The following is a 27,138-nucleotide window of genomic DNA, read 5'->3' on the forward strand; positions in this document are numbered from 1 at the left end:
CTCCCCATCCCTCCCTCCAGTGCGGCCAAAGATTCATCTGAAGCTGCCCTGTCTGGCAAAGATCATGTGGCCAACAGCGATAAGTGAACTCCAGCTGCAAGGCCTGGGTGAGATTAACCCTTTTTTAGTGATGTAAGTTTCCTCCAGAACAGATGAAGCCTGCAGACATCAATTCTCTCCTGAGTCAGAGGAAGAGGGAAGGTGAAGGCATGTGAAAAAAAAGAGACACCAAAGTCAGTAAAGAAGGAAGAGCTGAAACCCTGAGGGAGGAGAAAGAGGAGATGCTTCAAGCTTAGAAGCTGAAATTCTGTTGTAAAGCTATGGTGGTGATGGACTGTGATACATCAGAGTACCCGTTGTAATTTCATGAAAGCACGGGGGGGTGGAGCGTTCAAATTGCAATTGTAAGCAAAAGTACTTGTGCTGAAATAAGCAAGTGACAGTAGCTGTAATTTGATGAGGACCCTTGCTCCCAGGGAGGAGAAGACCTCTGTTCCTAGAGATGAAAGTGATGAGGACCCTTGCTCCCAGGTGAGGAGGAGGGCCTCTCTTCCTAGAGATGAAGATGCTCCCAGAGATAAGTGAAGAGAACCTTTTCTTCTGAATGGCTCGTCCTTAAAATGGTACCCCAGTAGCTACAGATTGGACCCTTGAAAACATTTGTAGGAAAAGCTGTAAGTCGAGGGAAGGGACTCTCACATGTGAGAAGAGAAACAACCCAGGCGGCTGTCTCGTTGTGATACTGAAGCCATGAGAGAACGGTTTCTCATGGAGATGTCTCCATAGCATGAGCAAGAGAGACTCCTCTCCCTAAGTGAACTGAAAAAAAAGATTATTATAGAAGTGGTAAACTGAAAATCTCAAGGGTTGTCTTTTTACATTGTCAGTGGGAGAAGGGAGAAAGGTGGGGGGAGGAGAAGTCTTCTGAAGGTTTAGTCTGATTTTTTTTCCCTTCTTTTAGGTCTGTTAATAAACTTCTTTATATTCTTTTAAGTTTTGTGCCTGCTTTGCTTTCTCCTAATTCTTACCTCACAGAAGCAAAATAAGTAAGTGATGTATATTTTGAGCCAAACCACTACAATTGCTCATCAGGCTGAAAGAGGTACAGCCATTTCCTTTGCAGGGTGTTTCTGGGCTGTGCTGTGTGGGGCCACTGAATGTGGTCAAGACTGGAGTTGTTTTATGCTGGTCAAGAGCTTCTGCCCTGTCCCCCCAGCTGGCCTTGGAAACAGCTGTGCAGAAAAGAACTTGGGGGGCCCTGGTGGACACTGAGTTGAACGTGAGCCACAATGCATCCTTGCAGAGGTAATGGCTAACCACAGACTGGGACACATTAGCGAGACCACTGATGGAAGGCTGAAGGAAGTGATTATTATGTTCCATTCGGCACTAGTGAAACTAAACCTGGAGTACTATATCTCCCCTGCATCTTCAAGATACTCAAGCTTCTCTGACAGGCAGCTGAATGGTGCGAGATGTCCAGACTGTAAGAAATACAAAAAAGTAATTGAGAGAGCTGGGCTTACTCAGTCTTCAGAAAAGCAGAATAAGTAAATGTCATTAAATATGAGTTAGGCTGTTAAAGAGGAAGTGAGCCAGGCTCTTTTGGAAGGTAGACATATAAAGGACAGGAGGCAATGGACACAGGTTACAGAGTGGAATTATGGTTAGAAATTAGGGAAAAAAACCACCATACAATCAGGGTGGTCAAACATTAAAGCAGAAGTCCAGACAAGAGGTGAAATACCCATTCCTGGAGGCATTCAAAACTTGGCTGAACAAGGGCCTATGTCAAATGATATAACTTTTAAATTGGCCCAGCTTTGAGCCATCCTGACCCTTCAGGTGCTCCTTACAACTGAAATTACTCTATGATTCCTTGATCTCAGATATGTGAAGCTGGAGCTCAGAAATCAGGTTATCTGGCCTCATGGGTACTGACTCAAAGGTCTAACTGTATATATTTACTGAAAACCGTAATAACTGTAGAAATAAGCATAAACTCATATGTTTGAAATCTGTCCATATCAAAATAAAATTAAAGTCCTAGTCAAATAAATAAGATGAAAAAACCCCAAACTTTTAACCTAAAAAACTGCAAAATAAATGCAATAAATCTGGCCCTCAGGAAGCTTCAAAATATTGCATTAAATAAATAAAAAACAAGTGAATTACAGTTTTATCCTTAAATGAGCTAATTTGTAAATAACCTAGTTGAGCCTTAAAAAAGAAAAAAATCTAGAAAACTCAAGTGTAAAAAGACTTGGAAGGCAAACATTTTTTTGAAATATCTAGATGACATACGAAAAGAGCAAAAGCGAGCCCAAATCACTAATGTTTCTCATTTCCATAGCAGCAACCCTAGGAAGAAAAACTATGTTTCTTGTCTGATTACATTCCCATTTCTTGTCCAACATTTCAGCTTTTCTGAAATGTCTAGCTTTACAAAAGTTCAGGACAAGTCTCTCTACTCTTTGATAGCCATGAAGTCTGTAAAGGATGTTTCAACAGATCATTTATCTCTCAAGGCAGACTGTAAAAGAAAAAAGGGACACAAATCAGAAGGCAATTTCTTTTTAAATTTTTGATGTGGAAAGGGGGAACCTCTAGGATTTATGGGGCCATGACCAGGAAAGAGCATAAAGTATTTTGTCTCAGAAATACTTGACTTCTGTCAGATGACTTTGAGCTGGTTTTATACCTTCTAGTGGGCAGTGGGTTCAGTGGGATACACAACTATCAAGCTCTACTGCTTGTATAACATTTGCTGACATGAACACACATTTCAGCAGTTCAAAAATGTTCTGAGGTAGCTGCACATATTCATGATAACAACCTGTATCTGATAAAACAGCATGATGTATGGTAAGTAAGAAATATTACCCCTCTGTGACCAGTATTTCCTAGATCTCACTGTCCAGTTGCCATTTAAGACTTGTGACGTGTCTCATTTTGTCTCTCGTTACCCCATTATAAGTCTTCCTGCTCTCTTCTGGGGTATGAATTTGTGGTGAAGTTTTATGCAGGAAGTGCAGTAGATCTCAACAACTGAGTCCTGCTTATCTTCTCAGCTGTTCTTCTGTGGAATACCCCATAACCAAAAGAACATATAAGAGTACATACTAAAAAAAGCCTCCTTCTAAGGAATTCAGAGCACCCAGTTGTGTGAACAGATGTGAAGGTCAGTGCCTTGTGACGTGCTCTGGGTTTTATATGCAGATGAATTAGGAACTAATATTTACCCTACCATATTCCAGCCTAGACTGAGAGACTCAAACTGGCAGGTAGTCTTTGACCTCATGCAAAACTTCAACCCTATTCAATTCAATTAACCTTTTCCCTGGGATAAGGACAGCTTTTTTAACAGTTTCAGGAAATCTGGTAAATCTCTTGGAGAGTCAGGCTCTCCTTTGTGTTGCAGGTGCTTGCTTTTCCCTCCTTCTAGGGCCCAGAAAACCCCAGAATTGCACCTCCCCTGCTGTGCATCCACAGCCAGGAAACTTGCTTTGAGATGTAGTTTCCAGCCAATCAGTTCTATCAGAACCCTATTGGACATTTCTAATCTGATGTGCAGAATCCCTTGGCTCCGCTCAGATTCTCATTAGAAAAGAGTGAACCTGTCATATAACTTCACGGACATTCACCACATCCATACTTCAACTAATATTGTCTTCCCCATGAATGGTACCACTTCATCATGGCTGTCTGAAGATAGAACTTTTCACTTCCCAGGGAAGCAGTTAGAAAGACAGGCTCTTAGTCTTTTCTGGCCTGCGAGGGGAAGGACCAAAAAATGCTGCATTTACTAGGAATATGAGACAGAATTTCTTCAAGGCAGTAAAGGCATTTAACATGCTCATCTGTCACTAGAATTTGACTGTCACAACAGGGGCAAATTTTTAAGTCTAGGGACTGTAGGAAAGCCGTGACTGTGGAGAGGTTTAATAAATGTCCCAGACTGGGTAAAGAAAGATGTGTCATGCTATTTGTTCTGATCAAAAGAAAACAAAAAAAAGCCCCTGAATATACTAATTCTATCCTGTAGCCCACATTTCCCTGGGAAAGGGAAATGTAAGCTACAAAGAGGGAGCAAATGGATCCAGTGCAATCAGATATCCTGTGGCAAAGAATACAGGGTGTAAAAAGTGAATGTCTCTAAGAGTGTGTCATAACAGAAATACTTTTCACAGCAGTTGTGAGCATTTATAGTATTAAGCAACACAGTGAATAGGAGTCACGAGGATCAACCAATGGGTAAGCATCTTTGTTCAAACCTATCACATTTGACTTCTTTTATAATTAAGTGAAAGTACTAGTATATGCAAAAGGATGGTTTATTTAATCCAAAACCAGGTAGCTAAATTAGATCAGCTGGGTTACCAGCTGGACATGCCACCTTTTCTTCAATGACTGTGAGAGCCTAAATTGACCTGTACATCTAAGTTCAGGTCCCTAAATATAAGTGATAAAAATCCCACCAATGTGACTTTCACAATAACACCAGTCATTTAATTAAATGATGGAGTGAAACAGTCTAAGAGTGTAGTAGAACAGCCATAATGCTGGTCATTTCATGAAATATCTGAAAATTTCAGTTATTTCATGAAATGACTGCTTTCACCATCTGACTGTAACATACAGCTAGGATTAGAAATGAACAAGCTACAACCACGTTCCTAGTTACTGCATTTGTATCTGAGCACAGTCTCTCACTGTGGCCAAATCCTTATGTAGGTTCTTATCAGGAAATTTTGCTATTACAGTTCCTTTTTAGCAGATAACAATTTTTGCTGTTCTGTTCTTTTTTTCCCCCTATTGTTACCAAAATAAAAATGATTATAAGCATCACTTTAAAAGCATGCCATGCTAGGGATGGCTGTGCTGCAATATATCATTCTGAACTCTACCGTATTCACTTATGGTGAAGCATTTTATATTAATGTTTCCATTGCTTATCACAGACACTGGCATTATAAGTGCTTGAGTCAACTCAGCCTGGTTATTTATTAGGATAGGTTTCACTGCCATTTCCTTGAATAAAATCCTCCCTGTCCCCATTCAGTGAAACTGGTTTATTCCTGCCAATCACTGCTTCTTGACTGTCTTTACCCATTACACAATTCAGTCCATCAGCATTAAATAAATTAATAATACATTGGGTTTCTGGCAACTAATAACTGTGTTTTTCAGAAATGCAGATTATATGCACAGCTTAAAAACCTCACAAGATTTATAGTAATTAGAAAACAATCCAGCATCTGAACATCCAGTCACATGTGAAATTTCAGGAAACCTCGACCCTTGAATTCCAAGTTCAGCACTTCTGGGCTGTACTGATTCTTGTTATTCCATACAATTACCTGAAATAACCTTTCTGTTTAAGGCCTTGACCTTTGCTGATGAATATTAACTGGTCCAAGGCAGCACACAAGAAGCTGTGCTTCCTCGTATTCCTTGGCAACTTCCCTGTGCATCAGTTGTTATTCTTCCATAGTGAGCAGCTCAGGTGGCAGCAGAGAGATGACTTTCTAAAATTTTTTTTTTTATCTGATCCTTTGCCTGTAAGCTGCCTTCCTTAGTCTACTCTTAAATGTGCATTTCATTCTCAGGTATCTGTTACCGAGTGCCTCCCAGCTGAGAAGATTTTGTACCGAGGTCTTCTCTGTTACAACAAGAAATTCTTATGCCGAACCCAGCGGAGCTGGACTACTTCATAGCAGCTGATGTTTTGCCCCCATGTTATTACCTCTTCACCTGGCAAACTCATGTACTTAACCGGGATTAATTACGTGTTTTGTGGTTATTTGAGCATATTGACACTAAGATGTTTAATAGGTCGCAATGTAGAAATATTCCAGGACAAAAATAGGTTTTGAGAAGGAATTTGTAGCTACTGGAAAAAGAGGGACAGAGAAAGATCATACAGAATGTTCGTGCAAGTCCAATCTGAAGTCGGTAGGATATTCTTTAGCCTCTAAATATCTTCTTATCAGGGAAAAACAAACAAAATAAGTCCAACTAAGGTGTGAGAAGTTGAATTTGATGGTGGCCAAGCAGACTCTCACTAAATGAGGAGGTCAAATGGAGTTTCACTTGGAGATTTCATGTAAAAAGAATGAGTGTTGAACCTTCTAGGATTATCTTTAAATCACTTATTTTTTTTTCCCCAAAAGCTATACATACCTTTTTAAATACAGACGGAGTTGCTTCTCCTTCTTCTCTTTTATTGCATTTTTTTTGTCTGCACCTTGAAGAATGGTGCTGAAAATGCTACTTTGTCAGTAAAGATGTAAACAAAAATTCAATGGTGTTGTGTTCCATGATATGTCCTACTGTGGGGAAAAAATAACAAAAAGCATGCATTGTCTGATAGCTAATCCTAACAAATAGCCAGACCCGTGTAACTAATTGATTTTTCACTTGGCTGATAGACCCAAAAAGATTTTTTTTCTTTTTGTCACTGAAAAAAACTCCCAAAAAACCTTGGAGAGAAACAGAAGACCAATTTGGTTTGTTTTCCTATCCCTTAACTTCTTTGAAATGACCAAAGCAGTTTTTTAAAAAAAATTAAGTTGTATTTTGGTTTGAAAATACAGAAAGGAAATAACGTAACTTGTCCCTTTCTGGAGGCAGGGAATTAATTTCCTTCATTATGACTCAGTGTGTAAATAGTTCTTATACTGCAACATCTCAGGCCACGGGCTGAGGTCCCATCCTGTCCCCAGGGTCCTGCCTGGTAATGCATTTATATGATTTAAGTTAAGAAGGTGCTCAAGATCTTTGCTTGGGGACGAATTTTAGGGGAACTAATTTACAAATTTTGTAAAAATTAAAAGTATCTAGTGGCATAATCTACTAATAATGGGCACAATCTGATAGAAAGTAATACTGGAAGTTCAGCAGAAGAAATTTCTGGTATATCAAGAGGCACAGTAGTTAAGTCTTCTATTTTCTGGAGAAAGAAGTATTAAAAGAACAAATAAACACCTTTTCTTCATGAAGGACTGCTTTCAGAGCACAGAAAGGGCTACTAGTTCGTAGGGCATGTGTCATTATTTGTCGAGATCAGCAGTAATTGGTTTAATTTTATCCAAGAAAAATACTTTGGAAAAGTAATTGAAAATCTGGAGAGGTAACAGAAAGGGTGGAAAATGACTATAATATTGATTTTTTGAAATAAAAAAAAAAAGAAAAAGAACGATCATGGTAGTTACCACCTTCTAGGCCCAGCTGAAAACTGCACTAAAATAATGGATTTAGTACTGCAAAATAAAAATTACAGAATTTCTGAATAATTTTGTGAGCACAATTAGCACAATTAGTGAGTTTATTAAATTAAAATGCTTGAGACTCATAACTTGACTCATCACTGCATCACACCTAATATAGATTCCAATATCTATGCAAAGACAGAGAAAAACAGATTGTCCCACTAGTAAGCAAAGAGTTTTCCCTGAAATGCTTATAGAGCCATTCACAGAAGGTGTCCCGAAGCTGTGGGAAGAACCTACGTCAAAATTCCTCTGCTATGCATTTTGATAAAGCTGCTGAAACATGTATTTTTTTGAAACAGAGAAGTGTATCACAATTTCTGAGTTTTATCATTGTTCAGATGTTAAAGAATAAAGTGTTGGCTTCCTGTTATGAAAATGAAGACCTTCTGAAATACTGAATATAGCCAGGAGATGGTAAGAATCTTTCTTAGACTTCTAATTTCTGCCATTTTTTCCCTCACCAGTAAATTGATTTGGAGTGCATCCTTTGTTTTGGGCACTGTCGTATCTCTTGTAACAATCTTGGATGCCACTGCAATAAAGAATGAGTCATTTTGCATGTGTATAACTGTATAGCAGCTAGATTTTGGAAAGAGTTTTGCTGTCTACCTTAGATGGGAATATCATCAGTCAACTTGATCCTTTGTCTGAAGGTGTAAACCCATGCTGGCAAAAATTACACATAGACAACAAGTTCTTCTCCACCCCACCTCCAAATAAAAAATACCTAAACTGTAGCCAAGTGGCATCAAACTATCACAGCTCTTCCATCATCAAAAAGGGTGCTAAATTATCTGGGTTGTCATAAGGCCTGATGGGCTAAAAAAAGACCTTCATAAAGAAAAAACAATTTTCACTTAAATGCCACATTAAACTTCAAAAATTGAAAAAAGTTGACAGATATTAAACAAATCATACTTATTCATGTAAACTTCTCAGCTGAGCAGTTTCTACTGAGGTTCATAAAACCATTCTCAGGAGTAAGTGCTACCTGATGAAGTAAAAGTTGTCAGGACTGGGCCTTCACTTTCATCACTCTATTCTGAACTGCAGAAATTGTATTAAGGGTCATTATTAATCAAAATCTAACCAGTGGGAAAACTGACACATCAAGAATTGATTTATTAAAGGTCATAGAATAAATCCTGGTTGCAGAAGCTAGATTAAAAGCTTTCCAGCTCTTTTCTTTAATATAAAATTAACATTTCCCATCATATGAAATTCATGTTCATTCAAAGATTCTTAGAAATACAATAATAAATAAGTAAATAAATAAATGACTGCATGTATAGGTATGTGAGATCTTAGGGTTTCCAAAGCAGAAACTTCTCTCTTGCTTTAACTCCATCCACACTAACTGGCTCCCAGTAGGAATGCACTTGGCTGTTAAGAATTACCAATTCAAATATACTCTGCGCCTATGTGTTTTTGGCTAAGAAGGAGGAAGGTAATAATCTACTTTTCAGTTAATTTCCAAGGTCACAAGAAACTCCACTTGGATAATTATCTGCATTTCAGTGTGTGATGGGCCTGTGGGGTTGTCCCATCTGAAACCAGGTTATCCCAGACAAAACCAGGATACAGAAAATGCATTACGAGCTGCAAGGAAAATGAACAAATGACGATAAATTCTTTGGTCTGAGACAGATTGAAAGCAAAACATAAATAGCCGTTTAGCTAACAGATATGTCCACAAAGGGCTCAAAAGGAGGAGTTTACAAAGAGTAGGAGACATTATAGTTGTGAGTTTCCAAACTTCTATCAAAATCGATAGGAATGGGAAAGACTACAAAGAAATCCACTAAAAATCTCATTCCTCATTCCAGGTGAGAGTCAGGTATGATTTCTGCAAAGTATTTGAGATATTTATAGTTGCGGAGAAAAATAAATAAGAACAGATATGCTTCAGAAGACTTTGACCAGAGGTGTGTTATATAATATTTTTAGCTACAAAGCCATCTATTCTTGAGGAAAAAAAAAAGCAAAGAATGAAGAGAATTTCATCAAACAACCAACCGATGAACCTGTATCTCCCTCCATGCAAAACGGGGAGAAAAGAAAGCTTGGAAAAGTTTAACAAGGGACCAATTTTTGGTGTAAGTTGCTAACTCTGCTGAATTCACTAGTTGAAAGGTGCAGTTCAATGTAAAGAAGAAGGAAAAAAATATCACTATAATGAGTTTTTACATAGATCTCAAAGCTACTTCCTAAGCTTTGCTCTTTGGGAAGCACCTGGCACAGGCTGGGGTCTGCAATAACCTAAAAAGAAATAGGAAAGGATGAGTTCTATGGAGGTACAGTGACTTGGAAGGATGGAGGAACCTTAGCCAAGATGCTGATTACTGGATGGTTAGGAAAGAAAATCAATAACATATCCCTAAGTCATATTACAATGTGCAAATGCTGATATTATTGCGAATCAACACGTAATACTGCAGCATTAAGTTTTAGCTTGTAGTCTTCTTAAGGAGGCTTTACTTCGTAAGCTCTTTTGGGACTTAAGGGTAAGTTCCTTCTCTGTTCCAAGCACAAGACAGTGCTCCAGAGTTTGCCAAAGGCCTGGGGTTTTTCAGCAATAACATAGCACAAACAGTTTTGTGGTAGTATCTTTAGCCTCATCCAAGACAATTACAAGTTTTGGGTGAGTCAAATTCCATTGTCTGCTCCACTAATGCAGTCCCTCAGAATACAGTAATAAAATGCAATCAATGACTACAATATTATCTCTGTTCTTGCAAGCAGAAATCCTGGGAGATACTAGATAAGCTGCAAAGAATCTCAGAGGATGGAAAAGTTGCTCTGGACTTTGCACAATTCTGATTTCTAACTGAACTCTTACACTGACTTTAACTTTCGCTTTAAGGTTTTTTCCTTCCATTTTTTTTTTTCTTCCACTGATTTTGCCTTTGTCAGAGCAGCTGGATAAAACTAAGGATGCTGAAGAGGCTCCATGGTCTTCCACTGAGGCAGACTAAGAATGCTCTCCCTACCCTTATTTAAAAATATGATTAGACTAAACTCTGAGTTGTTACAAGGTGACATTCAATGAAAGGTCAGCCTGTTCCCTGAATTCTGCATAAACTGTGTCATGACAGAGTAAAACTACATGTGATAATGTCCTAACATCATGTCTTTCTCCTATTTGGCTTACCCAAAAGAGAGCAGAATTGTTTTTTCCACACTACCACCCTCCTCTGTACAAATATATTTGAATAGGAAAACAACCTTGCAAAAAACTCTTTTTACTTGGGTCCAGTGGTTTCTTCTTCCTCTGAAGGATGCTCAAATTTGACTTTGGGTATCAAATACATCATTGTTAAGTGGGAAAGAGACACCAAGAAAAAGAGGGGATTTGTGGAATCAGAATTGCCTCTTTTGTAAGTGTAAAAGTGAATAAAAATGTGTCTGACAGTGAAAGACACAAAATTTGAAATTCAACTGCATACCCAGTGATCTTGGAAGCATCTCTTGGAGCCATAGGAATTTAGAGATGCCCCACAAATGTGGGCCCATGCTGCCTCCCTGCAAAGAATCACCAAATGTCAGGACAATACCTAAATTATTATTTTCACTCTGTCCATATGTAAGATCAGAATTACTAGGGAAGCACTTGCTAGTTATTGCTGATTCAGAAAGAAAAGCAAGTGTGACATGATGTAAAACTACGTGTTGAAATCAGGGTGTACATGGATTTGCTTTTAAGCTCGGCCTGCTTAGGGACTGTGTAGTTAGGGCAGAGTAAAATCCCCTGGGAATTATTAGCCACCATCACATCAGCCCAGATTTTCTTGATTGACTGGCTTTCTAAAGCTGAAGCAGAGCAAACAGAAGCATTTTCCTGTATTCTGATTTCCCCTTGCTGTTACAATTGGATATATGGGGTTGAGGACATGCATCCCAGTGAAACCTCTTGGTGCCTGGTAACAGATGTTTCTATATACAGGCAAGTGGTACCATATTATTCTCTACATCCTCTGTGCAGGGAGAGGATAAAGATAGACTATCTGGAAAAAAAGGTTGTATTCATTATTTCTTGGCCTTAAGAAAATGTGCCTATCAATCCATCAAAAACAAATTTTATGCTGTAGTATTAATGTTTAAGGCTATGCTCTTCTGGCGTATTGATTCTCCATAGGCAGAAGAACTCTGAAATGGAAACAATTTTAGAAATGTAGTTTTCGGTTTCCTTAATGTCGTATGTTCCTGTTGCGAAAGAAAATGGCTTTTCCTTCCCCTTTCTCTCTTTCTGTGCTGTATATATTAGTCATAGGAAAGTGGGCCAAGTTTATCTCTTGCACAAGTCCAAGGACCTTACATCTCTGTGAAATTTCCACAACCAGTTTGTTTCTTAAATAATTAAATACCACTGTGTCTTTATTTATAAATATTTCAATAAAATCCTGGCCCAAAGTCAGGATTACAATTATGATTTCTTTTTTTATTTTTCACTGAGCCCCCACATGCAGGGCAACAACTGAGTCAGGATGCTGGTTAAACATATGCTTAAGTTGGGCTGTGCCCTTTAGGAATTTAAACATTTACTGCTTCTAAAAGATGGAGTTAAACATTTGCTGAAAGTTTTACTTAACTTGTATAATTGGGGGATGTTTGGGCAATGAAAAGTAGAATCTTCAACCACTTTGGAACCAAAATCTTGTATTTGAATGAGCACTGGGGTAAGCGTTGGAGAGTGTTATGGAAATAAAAGGTGCAGTATTGGACAAAGTTCTGGGGAACTAAATTCTAGATCTCTAAAGTTGAGACTGGAATTGAGATGGCAACTAAAATCTCACGTCTCTACATCTGGTGCCTCTATATCGTGGCTAACATACATGAATGCTTCCATTGCCAGTGCTTCTAGTATGTGACGTGGTTCGAAATCTGTTTTTCGCTGTAGGGGAACAGAAGGTTTAGGTCTCCAGTTCTGTCAGTTTGACACCTCTTGACAGCACAGACCTCCCACTTTGGCACTGTGTTTTTTAGCTTTTCTGTCAAACATCTCCTGCTTTTTGAGGAAAGAAATCACTTAATTCATCATGGCTGAAATGCAGTCCTCTACAGATAGCCAGCATATGATCTGTGCAACCCTGGGGTATTGTCTGCCAGCATCTAACACAGGGCCTGTAAAGACTTTGGAGACATTTCAGAGGTGAATGGATCTGGTTCTGGGCCACTGCCTACAAGAGAACTTCAGTGTAAGGGAAGAAAATGCACATGAAATAATATCACAGATTTCATCCAATATGCTGTTATTTATATAACAGCTACTGATAACCCACAGAAGGTCTCTAAGCATGGCTTACCAAAGGAGATCATGTAAACAGGAATGCTTGATAGACAGCTGTTCTCTTGAGCCAATAAAAAGAACAAATGTAGCTTGTTTATAAACTCTGCTAAAAATGAGATCTAAATGGCATTAAAAGAAAAAAGAGAAGTCCTATTTATAAACTCTGCTTCCACACTCAATAAAAGTCTGCAGGCTAAAAGTGTGAAAAGCCTTCCACCATACGGGTTTGCAAAACACTTGGAAAAATAAAGATGTGTGTGTTTACAGAAAATATCCCAAACTCTCAGCGCCCTGGTGATGATCACAGTTGACAAGTTCCATGGTGTCGCTGTATGACTCATTATGTCAAGCATCCATCTTGGCTCAAAGATTTCCTACATTCCTGATCCCATATCGCTGCTGAAATTAATTCTGCACTTCACAGGAGGAAGAAGTGCCGTGCAGAGAAGGCAACAAAAGTTAGGTGGAAGGAAAACTGGTTCCAGCCCTACTTCTGCAGTGCTGTGGGGAAACAGGATTCCTGACACCCATCTATTATTATTTGTGGCCAGCACCAAATAGGTATCTGTGAACAATTACTCCAAGGTGCAATTGCACAGTTTTGAAACGTCACACAGTCTCACACAGCTTCCCAGTTTGTCCAGCTTAGTCACCAGATGGATCCTAGTACAAAGAAGCTCCCTAAAGTTTAGGCTTTTAGTTATGTGAGCGTGATAAAACACTGAATTACTCACAGTCCATTCCTGTATCCTTGCTCTGGAGCTCGCAACACAGTTTAGGGTGGCATCTGTTCCAAGGATGACACATATTTTCATGTAATTTTTTTTAGCATCTATAGTATGTACACTTGGCAATATTTTAGAAGGTGGATTGACCACATCTAAATTAGAGATATGTTTGGGAAAAGGCAGCAATGCCTGATGCTTAATCAGGAGAGTGTTACAGGGAGAAAACCATTGCTGCAGAGATGTGTCTTTAACTTATGCCAAATGATTAAGTGGTGATTAACCAGGGGTTGAAATTCTGAGCTCTGGACTTTAAATAAAGTGTCAAATAAAGATTAAAAGGAAGAAGAAAGAATAGTCGTAGAAGAAACTCAGTAAGCTTCTATTTTATTACTGTCTTTTTATTCAGTGTAGATTTTTTTAAGTCCTATATATTTGTACTTTCACGTAAAATCCTGTAATAGTGATGGACATTTAGGATGCAATATTCAAACACACTTAATGGATTTGAAAGCCTGACTGTTATCAGGTAGTTTATCATGTTACCTAACTTTGCAATGCATTAAATGGAATCCTAACTATTTACAGTATCACTTTTAAATATAAATAGATATCTTTGTTACATCATTTGTCTTAGCTATATTAAAACTCCACTGCAAAGCACTTAGTAGCTCCACAAACCACTGATCACACTCTTCAGGTTTTACTCAGCTTGGATAACAATTACTTGGGAAAACAGTGTTGCTGAAGTCAATGGACGGAGACATTGGTGCTGCTGTGCTACGAATGTGGGTCATGGAATCAAAACCTGTGGTAGCCAAACTACCTTACAGACTCCAGGAGACTTATTAACATGCATTGGAAGCTCTCAAGGTGGTTCTACTCTCTAGAGCCAGTGATTCATGCTAGCTATTATCATCATGTTTTGAGGGCTGTTCGACTGCAGTCCATCTAATCACATACAAAGAATTTAAATCCTGGATTGCACCATAAAAGTTTTAACTCCTCTTTTGGACAGGCAGATGTTGTAAGTACCTAAAACCTAAAAGTTCCCCTTCAAGAAAAAGCAAGAAATGAAAAGTAAGAAATTACCTGCATATTTTTTTCCCAACCTCAGGACTGAGCCATCATGGGAGCTTGAAAAACCAGGCTCCAGTTACTCCTGTTTCTGCATGGTGTAAAGGTGTCAAATTACTTCTTAACAGCCCATGCGCAGCTGCTTTATGGTGGTTCCCAAATGTTTCACTGCCAAGGGAGAGGAGGACTATTAAGCATTTTCTACTAAGTGAGGACTTCTAGCATGGGAACTGTTGTGGTAATGTTGCGAGTTTACCAGGAACTTACCATGCCAAGTGAAATCTGAAAGACCATCCAAAAAGTAAAATATCAGTTACAGCCACACTGACTAAGAGACTAAAGTAGGAAGGCATCCTGTCTGGAAAATCTATGGCTTTCATGACTGAAACTTCCGTGAATCTTGTTAATTTTCATGAGTGTAAAGAATGAGTGAGTACAAACACTCTTACCATGCAGTGAAATAGGTACTTCTTGAAAGTGTGATGTGGAATCTCTACTTTCCTTGCTTCAGATGTCTGGGGAAAAAAAAAAAAGATGCTTTACTGAACATGGAGAACCTTATATTTGTTTTACTTCTAACACTAAATTTACCTGTTGGGTTGAAGAAGGGTTCAACCTGCCCTGTGTTTGAAAAGTGGAAAACCTACCCCTACAACTAACGAAAAGAAATGCCACAGTGAGGCTCTGACAGCTGCGGTTCAAGTCAAGCATAAGATTTTGTGTAGCAAGAGTGTTAAGTGAAAAGTAATATTTATCATGATCTTGATGGAATCTTTTCCACTTTTGATCATCCACACCTCTCTATATCTCTTTTTGGTCACCATCTGGATTAAGAAAATTCTAGCATCTGGTTACTGGAACTCACAGAAGTCACTCACTTAAAGGGTTGACTCTAATAAATCTGCTTTGCCTCTATTCCAAGTTCAGATGCAAAACCGATTAACACAGACATTGTCACTAAGAAAATGGTAACTGACTATCCATAAACTCTACAAAAAATGTGCTTTTCTCTCATTGTAGTAGTTAGATCAATTTTTCTTTCCTTTGCACTGCAGTCCTGCAAACTTTCTTTTGATGAAAACTTGCTTGGCTTGTCTTCTACTGCTGGGAATATACACATAACACTGCAGTGAAGAAGTGCTGAAGTCAAAGAAAAAAAGTTTCTTCTACATAACAAAGATATGAAGAATGTTTGCTACCTTTGCCTACATGCATTGCTGATTCCTGTTTCTTCTAGTTTCCAGCACATTGTTCTCACAGGAACGTGACTTTTAACAGAAACAACCATTGCCTCCCTGATCTTAATTTCTGGATAGCTTGGGGGATTGTGTTCATGCTCTCCTGTTGGAAATAGCTTTTTGAAAACAACTCTTTTGTGTTGAATTGCTTATTGCACTCATGTAATATCAGCCCGAGATGAAACCTGTGGCCACTGTCAGAGACATACCTTTTGTTTCATCTCCCACTGCCACTTCCTGGCCTGCATTGCTGGGCACCATTATCAGGAAAGACTTGTTTGGATAAGCAGATGTTATAGAGTAAGAGTCACAGCCCATTTACAAATCCAACACAGTTGGCTTAACATAATAATAATAATGAAAAAAAAATCAAACATAAAATAATGGGAAAATATGTGTATTGTTTGCTTTGTTTGACATCATGAAAAAGGTGCACACTTGGGATGCTTATGCCCCAGATTGTTATTTTCTGATAATGTACGTGGTTAAAGTAAAGTTTTCCCTCTGGATGCATATATAACGCTTAGATAAGAACAATTCACAAAATCCTATTATAGTGCTGGTGTACACAAACACATTTTCAAATGCTTCAGATAACATCAGGTACACATATACAAGAGGAAAAGGTATTTCTAGGAATATCATTATTGGTGGCATATCTGTTTAAGTTCCCATATGTACTGGTGGCTCTATTTTTGAGTCAGACATTAAAAACATTAAAAAAAAAAAAAGCATTTGACTTTTTGAAATAGCAGTCTTCTTTATACATACAAACAAAGAAACACAAAGTTTTAGTATTCTTCCTCTCCTCTAGCTACTCTATTCCATCTTTATACCCAGGAAAAAAATCATCACTTTTAGATCTCCAAGATATTCTATTCCTTTTACTATATGTTTAATTCCATCCAAAGGGAGAATGCATGAAAATTTTCAACTGTCAGAAAACAAAAAATGTAATTTTTTCCTTGTTTTTGAATAGATATCTAAATAAGTAAAATGACTAGATCTTATACTCTGGGAGACATTGGTTTATTTCTGTAGCACTTCCCCAAAGGAGAGCAGAATTCTAAAAGGGGTGTGCAATCACTGCTGATCCTTGAGTACCTGTAGATAGCACTGGAACATATGATTAGCAGAATTTACTCTGAGTGGTTAGTAGCTTGCCAGAAAATTTTAAGATAGCTTTGTAATTGTTTTGAATCTCGTATGTTTAAAATAGGTTTAAAAGTATCTGGGTGTGTATTTTACTAAAATATTTAGGCTATTCAAATATTCAGGCTAATTAAAAATAGTCCATTCTGATCCTATTTCTTTCATCCAGGAATCAGCTGTACATGTTAAAGGAGGATAATACCACAGGCTATAGAACAGCCAGTATTATATGAAGTCTGAAAATCAACTTGTATAATTATAACATGTTTTAGCTTTCACTGTCTTCAGCTATTCTTGGCAATATATTTATAAACATTGAATATTTTATAGCACTTACGGAAAAAAAAACACTTTCAAAAAGAAAATCATTAACATCTTTTTAGTAGGTTTAAACTAGAGCTTAAACTCGAATTGATATAAGCATTATATTTTTTACTTTGTATGGAATATTAAATAAAAGCCCATAATTATAAAGTTGCAAATGCAATGCAGTTATAAAACCAGGAGCCATTTGGTCAAGAATCAAGCTACTAACATGAATGTCTCCTCAAAGAACAAGACTCCTTGTACTAGACATCCAGCTGGTAGAGACATTATCATAATCTCGCAAAAACAGATTTTTATAAAATATGCTTTAGAAAGAATCCTGACTTTCAAAAACGTAAAGAGCAAAGAGTAATGTAGGGATATGTTAACAGAATATATCATAAACAACTCTCATTCCACAGTCTAAAAAAAACTTCTTGTTGAAATAAAATCAACTCTTCCTGATGATTTCTTATTGAACATGTTTTCTTCTAAAAATGCTCTAAACTTTTGAACCTTCAGAAGCATATATTTATAACTCAAAAACGCTTTAGAGGAGAAGGCAATTACTTCTATAGTAAATGTATTTTCTCTTATTCTTATAGATGCTTCTTTGTTTTGATCACCCGATAACCATGAAATAGTAAAATTCTTCCAAGACATATGTCTATAAATATTACATTTTAGTTTGTACATGATATGAGCCTAACCTTTAACAGTAACTGAGGCAGTTATTGTAAAATAAAATTGTGATTAATTTTACCTAAGAGAAAGAAGTCTAATCTAAACTAGCCTCACAGGCTCCCCCTGTAGTGAATACAGGATGTGTTCATCCCTTGTGACATATGTCATTTCTTTGACACATGACATGAAGCCACCCAAAGCACAATCTCCTGCAGCTGCCTGTCTGACACAGGGGACATCTTAACTGACCAATCCAGTGAGATGCTAAATCCACACTGTTGAAGACAAGTGAGATGAACTTTCCTGCAGGTCAATAAGAAAAGGTGTGTATCTTCATAGGGTTCTTTCCAAGGGGAGATTGGGACCAGATACCTTAAACACCTAAACTTGCATAGACTTTGTCTTTATTTAACGGCTTTTAAAGGCTTATTTATTTCTCCCAGGGAAATGAGAGACTGTTCAGTGTGTGGTTTTGGGAGGCAAACAACTTAGGACCATAAAAATTTGCCTTACCTTTGCTTACAAAGCTTACAGAAACCTTACCTGGCCTCATGGACAGAGAAGAACTGCACTTGTGAAGTGACTGGTTATTATCAGGAAACCTTTCAAATATAAGACTGCGTCCTGTTCTGTAGTGTGTACAATACAAGATTAATATTTCAGTAATTGTATCTTGTTTAGCACTGGATGTACTAATCAAGGTATATCTATGCTGAAGATTAGGCTGAAAAAGGAGAGAGCTTGTTATGCCCATTGTTCGGGCAGAGCAGAAGTCTGCTCTACTGAAGAGAACGTCGTGTTCCTTCCTAGTTCTGCTTATTCATTTAGGCTTAGTGTGTTTTACACAAATCCTTACATATTCTAACCAACTTAGCAGAAAAGTTGAACCATTGTTCTTGCCTGCAACTGATGATATAGCTATAGCCTTCCTTACCAAATGGGAAATCAAAAGACAAAAAAAGAACTCAAGCTTGTCCACACAGGTTAATAAGGTAAACAGCAATGTTTTTTCATGGTCATTCAATTTGGAAAGCCCTCTTGAAAACCAAGTCTTAAAAGACTTTTATGAGAAGTGTTAGACTGTTCTCTTATTCTTTTATAAAAGGGAAGTTAACTGCAATTTACTTGAAACAGAATTTCAGCTTGTACTGAGCCTCATGTAACTAAGTGATCAAAAAATGCAAAAAAATTAAAACCTTGCCTCAAAAGGAACTCTGAGTCATCCTTTCCAGATACACATACATACAAAAGCGAGTTAGAAGTGTCCTACATACGTATTAAATTGACTACATAGTCCTGAGCTATGTTTCTAAAGCCATGGAGGTGTTAAGGAGCAGATGAAAAGAGCTGATTTTGAATCCAGTGAAACCTGAAAGAGATGCACATTTTTCCCTGCCTAAAGTAAGAGAGAAGGTTATAAAATCCTCTGAAATAAAGAGGCAGCTCTCCTACTGCTCAGCTTTATAGTATGGCCAAGAGCTTTTCCAGTTCACTCCTGGGAGTTTTCAGCAACCAGAGGCCTAAGAAGAAGGACTGAGAACAAAAGATAGTACAACTCAAAATAAAACAGCAGTATTCAATAACTCAGCATTATTCCTACCATGTGATGACATCACTGAGGTGACATTTGAAGAGGTGATGTGCAGCTGGAAAGTTTTGCCACAGAACTTAATTTAGATTCTTTTTGAACAGGATGTGGAAGTGCTATTGCCATGCCAGGCTGAGGGCTTTTTACTTCTTTTTTGGAATATATATTCCTGGAGAGGGCACTAGGCTAAAATTTGGTAAACAAAGATAAGTAATGGGATTTAATACAGATTTAAGGTTCTTGATATTCATTGATTCACCTACCTCAAGACAACTGCTTGACTGGCTTCTTTTGATTAACTGACTTAAAGGCTTTCTTTGGTTTCATAGGATTTATTTAAGATTAGTTACATTTGCCCATTTATAAATTGTTTAGGTTCTCCATGATACACCAAATAGGATTCACCAACCCTTTAATGCATTTTGCCCATCTATAAATTATTTTAATTACCTGTGATACAGTATTACTTGCTTGCTGCTAATTTTTATAATAGAGTACTTGGTTCCATCAAGAATCAGCTGACCCTCCAAGGTGTAATATCTTTCAAAAACCCTTTATAAAGAAATAGGCAGGAGACTGAGGTAATCACTGTTTGTGTACTGTTCTCCTTTTAATGTAATTCCCTTTTTCTGAGAATAAAATGATCATAGCAAAAAATCATCAATTTTTCCTTTTTTTTCTTTAATTATGACATGATAAACAACCCAGTTCAAGAGACTAAATGAAGGGAATCAACCCTGATTCACCATCCAGAGAGACAGATATTAAGATTTAGTTTCTACCTTTAATGATTTCTTCAGATTGTAAATAGCCTGAAAAATTTTAAATAAAATGAAGTTATGCTCAGTAACTTGAAATAACTCCTCCTTCTAAACTCACAAGTGTTATTAGCAATCAAGAGTACTCCATGGTCATCTTTAATTTGATTATTAGTTCTTGCTAAAGAGGAAACATTTTTATCAGGGATTTTTTTTTTTTCAGTTTAAGAAATGGGGAGCTGCAAACCAGCAAGTGTGCCACAGTATCAAGCTAATTGGAAGGAACTGTAATCAAGAACAGAACTGGCAGGCAAGTAGATGGATATAATGTAATGTGAAAGAGGCAACACAACTTTTATAGGAGGTAGTTATCCCTTACAAAATTTATTACAGTGCTTTTAAAGAGTCAGTAAACATATGGACGGATAAAAGCACACTTGGATTTTTGAAAAGTCCCTTACCAAAGGCTTGCAAAGAAACCAGGGTACTGCAGGAAGAAATAGGAAATGCTTTTCTTGGTTTAATAACTGCTTAAAGAAGTAGGCATGAAGTGCAGTAATAAATGGTCAAATTTTATTGGAGGCAGGTGACCAAAGGAGTCCCACAAGGATCCTTTCTGTTGCAGCAGGGACAAAAAATCTGTTGATGGGATTGAGATAGCCACGGAACCTAAAATAAATCTGACAGCTAGAAGCACAGATCTTACAATGCTGAATGATAGGGAAAAAAAATGGCAGGTGAAATTCAGTGCTGATAAATGAAAAGTAATTAAAAAGGGGGAGAAAATCCCTAATTATAGAGACACTGTGCTGGGATGTGCTTGGCAGTGCTGGATTTTCAGTTGGGATTGTTCTGAAAGGTCTTTTCCAGCCCAAATGGATCTATGATTCTACAAAGGCAACAAATGACAGTACTGGACGTAGTAAGTCCAGTATCCATAGCAAGATATTATATGATCAGGAAAGAGATTCAAACTTTTACTAAGTATCAGAATGATAAATAAGGAGTTGTTAGATACTGTAACAGGTATCCGCAGAGCACTTGTGTGCATTTAACTCATGCAAACAGACATGTGCCTGTAGATAAAAAGTATGAGGATGACTTATTTTCCTTTCCGCACAAAAGTTTGTAGTACATAGATAAGAAAAATATATATCTATGAAATGTTCACCTGCTGTGTTTCTCTTTATACATGCCTATATTTATATGGGCTAACAAGGAAAGCTTCAGCTCCTGACCTTCTGAGGTACTCAAAGCAAGGATTTCAGTGGGTTGAGGACTCCAGTTTCTGCTAGAGGGAGAGAAGGGCTCTTTTTTGTTCTCCTTTAGTTTTGAATGATATGCAGGAGAAAGATGCAATGGGCCAGCCATCAACCTCCCTCCCACCGAGCAAGCCGAGAGCAGCCCTGCCAAAGGCAGCCACATCATTCCCAGTGTGCAGCAGCTGAGCTGAGAGTACACCCTTGCCACACAAAGTTTGATGAGCGCTTGCCACCACAGAGCTTCTGGAATAAGAGATTACAGTCATGTGGCTTAAACTCTGAAAGTTTCTGACATTTAATATCAGTAATTAAGAGTTCAGATTGGTGGCTGGATCAATAACCCCTTGCAGTTATTGATCAGAAGCTGCCGCCCTGCCAATCACGGAGCAGCGCTGACCTTATGAAAGCTGGTGTCTGCTTCTAGCGCTGTCCCCGTACCACCTCCTTATGGCCTGTGTGCCTCAGAAGTGCTTAAAAGATGTGAGGATGTGGTCATCAACATGTGCTCTGATAGGAGGCTTTTTGGGACACCCAGCAGCGGCTGCCTGCTGCAGCTCGCTCAGGTATGGAAAAATCTACAAAGGCACGGAAGGCAGGACTACTGGAGATGGGCTCCTTCCCCCAACTGCCTCCCAATCTGCCCCTTACCTGCTGCCAGCCCAGAGCAGCTGTCCCCCCTCCCCAGACTGAGGCAGGACCATCCTTTCTCTCCCACATGTAAACACAGAAGTGTCCAAGGCAGCCTCCACAGCCTGGAAAAGTTCACAAACTGTAGGGTGAAGCCTCCCTGCCATCCCTCCTTGCTGATTGCTGCTGCTGAGGCACCCCTGGGCTCCTCATGACAGTACCACATTCCAGCCTGTGGATAAGGACACTTTGGCAAGAAAAAGGCACTTAGGTGGAGAAAACACCCACAGAAAAGTTTAGATGGGCAGCCGAGTAATTTTTTTCACTGTTAGATCTCTATTGTCTTCCATAAGATCTCCCACCTGAGATGCAGGAGCAGCAGAAAACTGCTGTTTGCCAATGGTTTACAAAAAGTAGTATACATATAAAGATACACATATGCAATACATATATATACATAATAATAATAACAATAAACCCCATTATTAATGCAGTATCACAATGTAATATTTTGCAAAAAAAGTCTTTTTTGTAAACATTGAATTTTCTTTCACTAATAATAATAATTTTGTGGAACAACTGTGCCTCCCCCTCTCCTTCCCCCCAGTTATATGAGCAAACACAAATATCTTAATTCATAGATCTGGCTCTTGGACTGTCTGCCTGGTTAGCTGTGTTCAGGGACTCTTTTGCCTTAGTATCTACTCTCATAGCATGTAGAAGCTCTGAGGTGCAATGGGAAATGTAGTTTAACCAGACAATTCAGCCAATTAAGGGGAATGAACACACTAAAAATCTCACAAAACCTGTGGAACCTGTGACTTCTATGAAAGTGTGTGTCAGGTGACATTCTGAATAAAAACTTTTCAGATCTTTATTTTCAAAAATTTGTAAAAAAAAAAAATCAGAAAAAAAAGAAACCTACAAAGCAAAACCACAAAGTCCAACATGTAATCCATTTTTCTTACCAGCTTCAGTAGTACTAAGCAGATCCTGTCATCCTTGCCGTTTCTTCCACTGTAGCCTGCCAAATGGGTCCTAGCCAATTAGCTTGGAGTTCTAAAAAATTCACAAGCCAGTGTTCAGATTCTTCCAACTACTAAATAGTACACTTTATCTTCCTGCCTTGTGCTGTGCTATGAGTGGTATGAGATAGTGTTTCGCATCCTCCTTCACACAATGCATCTCTACAGCCTGGTTTAATACCTGGCCCTGAAGGGGAATTAATAGTTATTTAACATTTTGGACTAACAGTGGATAAGTATTTTTAGACTTGGAGATATCTGTAGATCTGGATTTTAGTCTTTAGAGATATTAATGTCACATAAGGGCTTAGATGTTAAAAGAAAAATTGATTAAACTTTAAATTAAGAAATATCTGAAGAAGCAGGTGTCTGTGGAAAGCAGGAGGGGAAGGCATGGAAAAGGAACAACACTGGTTATCTTTCCTCTCTTGAGACAGCTCCCCCTGAGCTGACCTTTCTGAGATGGGACCTGCACTCAGTGCACCTCCTTCAGCAGGCAGCTGGGAGCAGTAGGAGCTGGAGAATGCTGTGAGTCTGCCCAATTAGCTAATGAAAATTAGCTCTGCTGATCAGGTTCAACATGTTAGTGGCTGAGTGCAGTGAGACTTAGTTATGGATGAGGAAAAGTCACTGTGTTTGTCTCCACTGTATTCTGCCCAATTAAGCCCAGTCATTATGTTTATCCTCATTGAGCACTGAGCTTCACCTTCCCTTGGCAAAGAGGAGGACACGCAGCAGCAGCATGGAGGAGAAAGGACAGGCTGAAAATGCTTTGAAAGGTTGCTTCATAGGCAATATCTTGCTGGCATGTGGTTGGACTACATGATGTTTTTAAGGGTCCTTCCAACACAAACCTCTTGGTGATTCTATGAGCTCAACAGTCTAAACCAGAACCTCAGTGCTCACTGTCAGATACAGTCAATCACACAGGGGCTCTGCTTCACCATAATGTGTTTCAAATGAGAAAAAGACTCAAGATCTGAGACCCGGGCCCAGCCAGACAAACATAATTATTTGGTTGTTTCTGTGTACCACAATACGCAAATATTGAGATAAAATCCCTGCCCCCACAACAACTTAATAAACAGGGGCAGAATCTACAGTGTAGTGAAAGGTTTCCATTTTTCTCAATGATTTTCTCAGTCTTTAGGGTACAGAATATTTCCACCATGGACACCAGGCATCCCACCTATCTCCAGTTACCTTAGTCCAGACTTCAGGAAAGGAAAAGATTTTGCTTCAAATCACTTCAAAAAGACTGAGGATTGAAAAGTTACTGTATTCCTGTGTGAACATTTTCTTTTCTGTACTTCTGGATAAAAGAGAGCTTTTTCTAGCAGAAGAATTTGTCAAATGCTTTAGGATGTTTATTGAACATGACTTAGATGTGAAACAGGCACTCAATGGTTTAGCATCCCCAGGACCTCGTCAAGTCTAGGAATACATGTGGACATCCTGTGGCACTTTATATTAGCAAACAGGATTCTACCAAGAGCTCCAAAAGCTCTGTACAGAGAGATGTGTGTCCAAAGTTAAATGTTCTCCATTTTCTGCCAAAAATAGTTGTAGGTACTAACATCATCTGCGTTTGTTACACTCCTTCTTGTGCAGCGGCCCATCTGGGACAAGGGATGAATGTCATCTCCTGGAGATGACACTTGCCTGGGAATAAGCGTGCTTTTGTCTTAGGTGGTAGCTGAGAGCTTGAGTCTACCATGGATGATGAAAATTTGGTCTTTCCCATGTCTGTGTGAATCCACCAAAAAAAAGGTTTTTTACAGCATACTTTAAAAGCTTTCTTATCAAGCAAGGAAATGGTACAAGAAAGATATCATGAAGTCATGCCTTTTTTGGTTTTGGTCTTGGAATTAGACATTTAAATTACCGGTTAACTCCTATGGGGCACGCACAACCTCATTATTGGTGCTGGCTATTAATTCCTTAGAAGCCTCCTGTCTCACAATGCTGTCTGTGTGCTTTGGTAAGGTCTCTCAACCAAATCGGGCTGTTCTCACAGTTTCCCTTGCAAAGAAATTAGAAAGGATTCCCAAACAGGAGGAGCCTTCACCAAAACTCACTGAACAGGAGGCAAGTCTCAGGAGCCAAAGGATGATCCAGACTGTGAGTGGGCCATAAATACTTGTTGTCCATGATAACCCCTCCGTTGTCATATGCTCCTTGTTTCCATTACCTGTGATAAGGAAACACAGCCAACATGCGTGTGCCTTTCCTTATGCTGTGAATATACCTTAATTTTGTGCAAACACACACTCAGCTGTTCTGTTCCTCAGCACCCCATCTGCAGAGAAGGAGATGACAACACTTTCCCACCTCAGAGATCCTCATAGTGGAGGCTGTCGTGATTTCAACAGATGGTGCCTTTGAATTTAGGGGAGGAAATCAGCTGGTAATCTGGATTTAGAGAGCTACATACACTTCATTTCATGCATCACATTGGGACAAACCTCCTGGAGCCTGTTCCTCAGGTTGGGAGCTTGCCCAGGGGAGGGCTGTGTAGATATTCCATTTCCTACAGTGGCTATTTCAATTTTAGCCCCTTTTCTGAGCAGGGACAAATGTCTTAATTTTACGAATAATGGCAGAATGTGTCTAAGGCAAGACAATTTAGATGGATGGATTTTGGCTGATATTTAAGAACTGTAATAAATAATCTCCTCCTCGCCCACGCCTCTGCTAGAAATCTACATACCTTTGTGCATATATTATAACAAACCCTAATAAAGAAATAATCCAAAATGGCACCTGTTAAAAAAAAAAAAAGAATAACCCCAAAATGTAGGTTATTGAAATATGAGTGTAATATAGAAAAGATAGCAGTGCTGATATTAATGACCTATCTGTCTCCTGGTGCACTTAAAAAGTCTCTCATGTATTTTATTTTATTTTTTATTAGAAACTGTATCATTAGCTCTAAAGATCTTCCTGGGAAGGGCGAAGAGAAAGATCTGACTTTTTAAAAGCCAAATTCAGCTAGACTTTTTTTCTCACTTAAAAAAAAAAAAAGATTTTTTCATAAATATTTTTTCCCCTCTGGCTGGAATATTAGGACAGTATATTAAATTCCTGCCCCCAGTTCCACAAAAGGAAGACCCAACTACATTTACATAATAATGTCCCTACTGTGCTTTTGACAGATGGGTTTCATTGACACAGACATACTGTTAGGGGCCTAGCAATAGATTAAAAAAACAACAACAATAGATTGTAACATAATAAAAGTGTATTGTAATGTACATCATAACTTTTGGCCAAAGTTAAATATCCAGTTGGTGTATGAAAGTCGTATTCCATTAGACAAAATAGATGTCACGCAGCAAAACATTAAAGATGAATTGACTGAGCCATTTGTTTTTATTTATATTACATTATATTTTCCTTGATTCTATTTATGCAGTAAGTTAGGGGAAAAAAAAGATCCTCTCATCCCCCTTTCTCACCTACACCACTGCACCACGATGTTATTGACAGTGAGTGCCTCCATGTGAGGCTGCCCATGGTGCAGGGTGCTGCACAAACCCACAAGATCCACCTGCTGAAGTGCCAGAACTTCTGTGTGGATACACTTGAAAAGCCTGAGAGCTCTTACATGGATAGCAAGCCAGACACAGCACCACCAAGCTCACCAAGTATCAGCCTCTGCTTATGATTTCAGAGTCCATGTTGAAAGTCACTTGCTGAGCTGCCATGAGGTCCCTGCTGCCCTCACTCCTTGCTGTCTGCCAGAATAAGTCTGACAGAATAAACTGATTTGTAACATAGGGACTCTTAGAGGTATTATCCAGGCAAATTCACTGGGGTGCCATGTGTAATGCTACTCCAGGAGTCCTGTCCACTGCAGTGCTCACACTGTGTCAAATTACAGGTGGGTTGTGGTGTGCACTGTTCCCTCCTTACGACGTCTCTGCAGCTGCCTCTAGTCCTCAGGAGATTCTCCCAAAGCCTCTGAAAAGAGAGCAGCATGTGTCTTATTTTTATTGTTGTTGGTTCTTTCCCCTTTCCTCCCCCCTACCAGCTCCAGCAAATTTGTGCCTTTCTTAGTAATGGCTTTGTGCAGCTTCACGATAAAAGTCATCCACCAAAGAGACAGAGCAGTTTTCTCTGCATGTCTCCCTGA

This window comes from Corvus brachyrhynchos, unplaced genomic scaffold, assembly GCF_000691975.1.
Source record: "Corvus brachyrhynchos isolate BGI_N302 unplaced genomic scaffold, ASM69197v1 scaffold139, whole genome shotgun sequence".
Lineage (NCBI taxonomy): Eukaryota > Metazoa > Chordata > Aves > Passeriformes > Corvidae > Corvus > Corvus brachyrhynchos.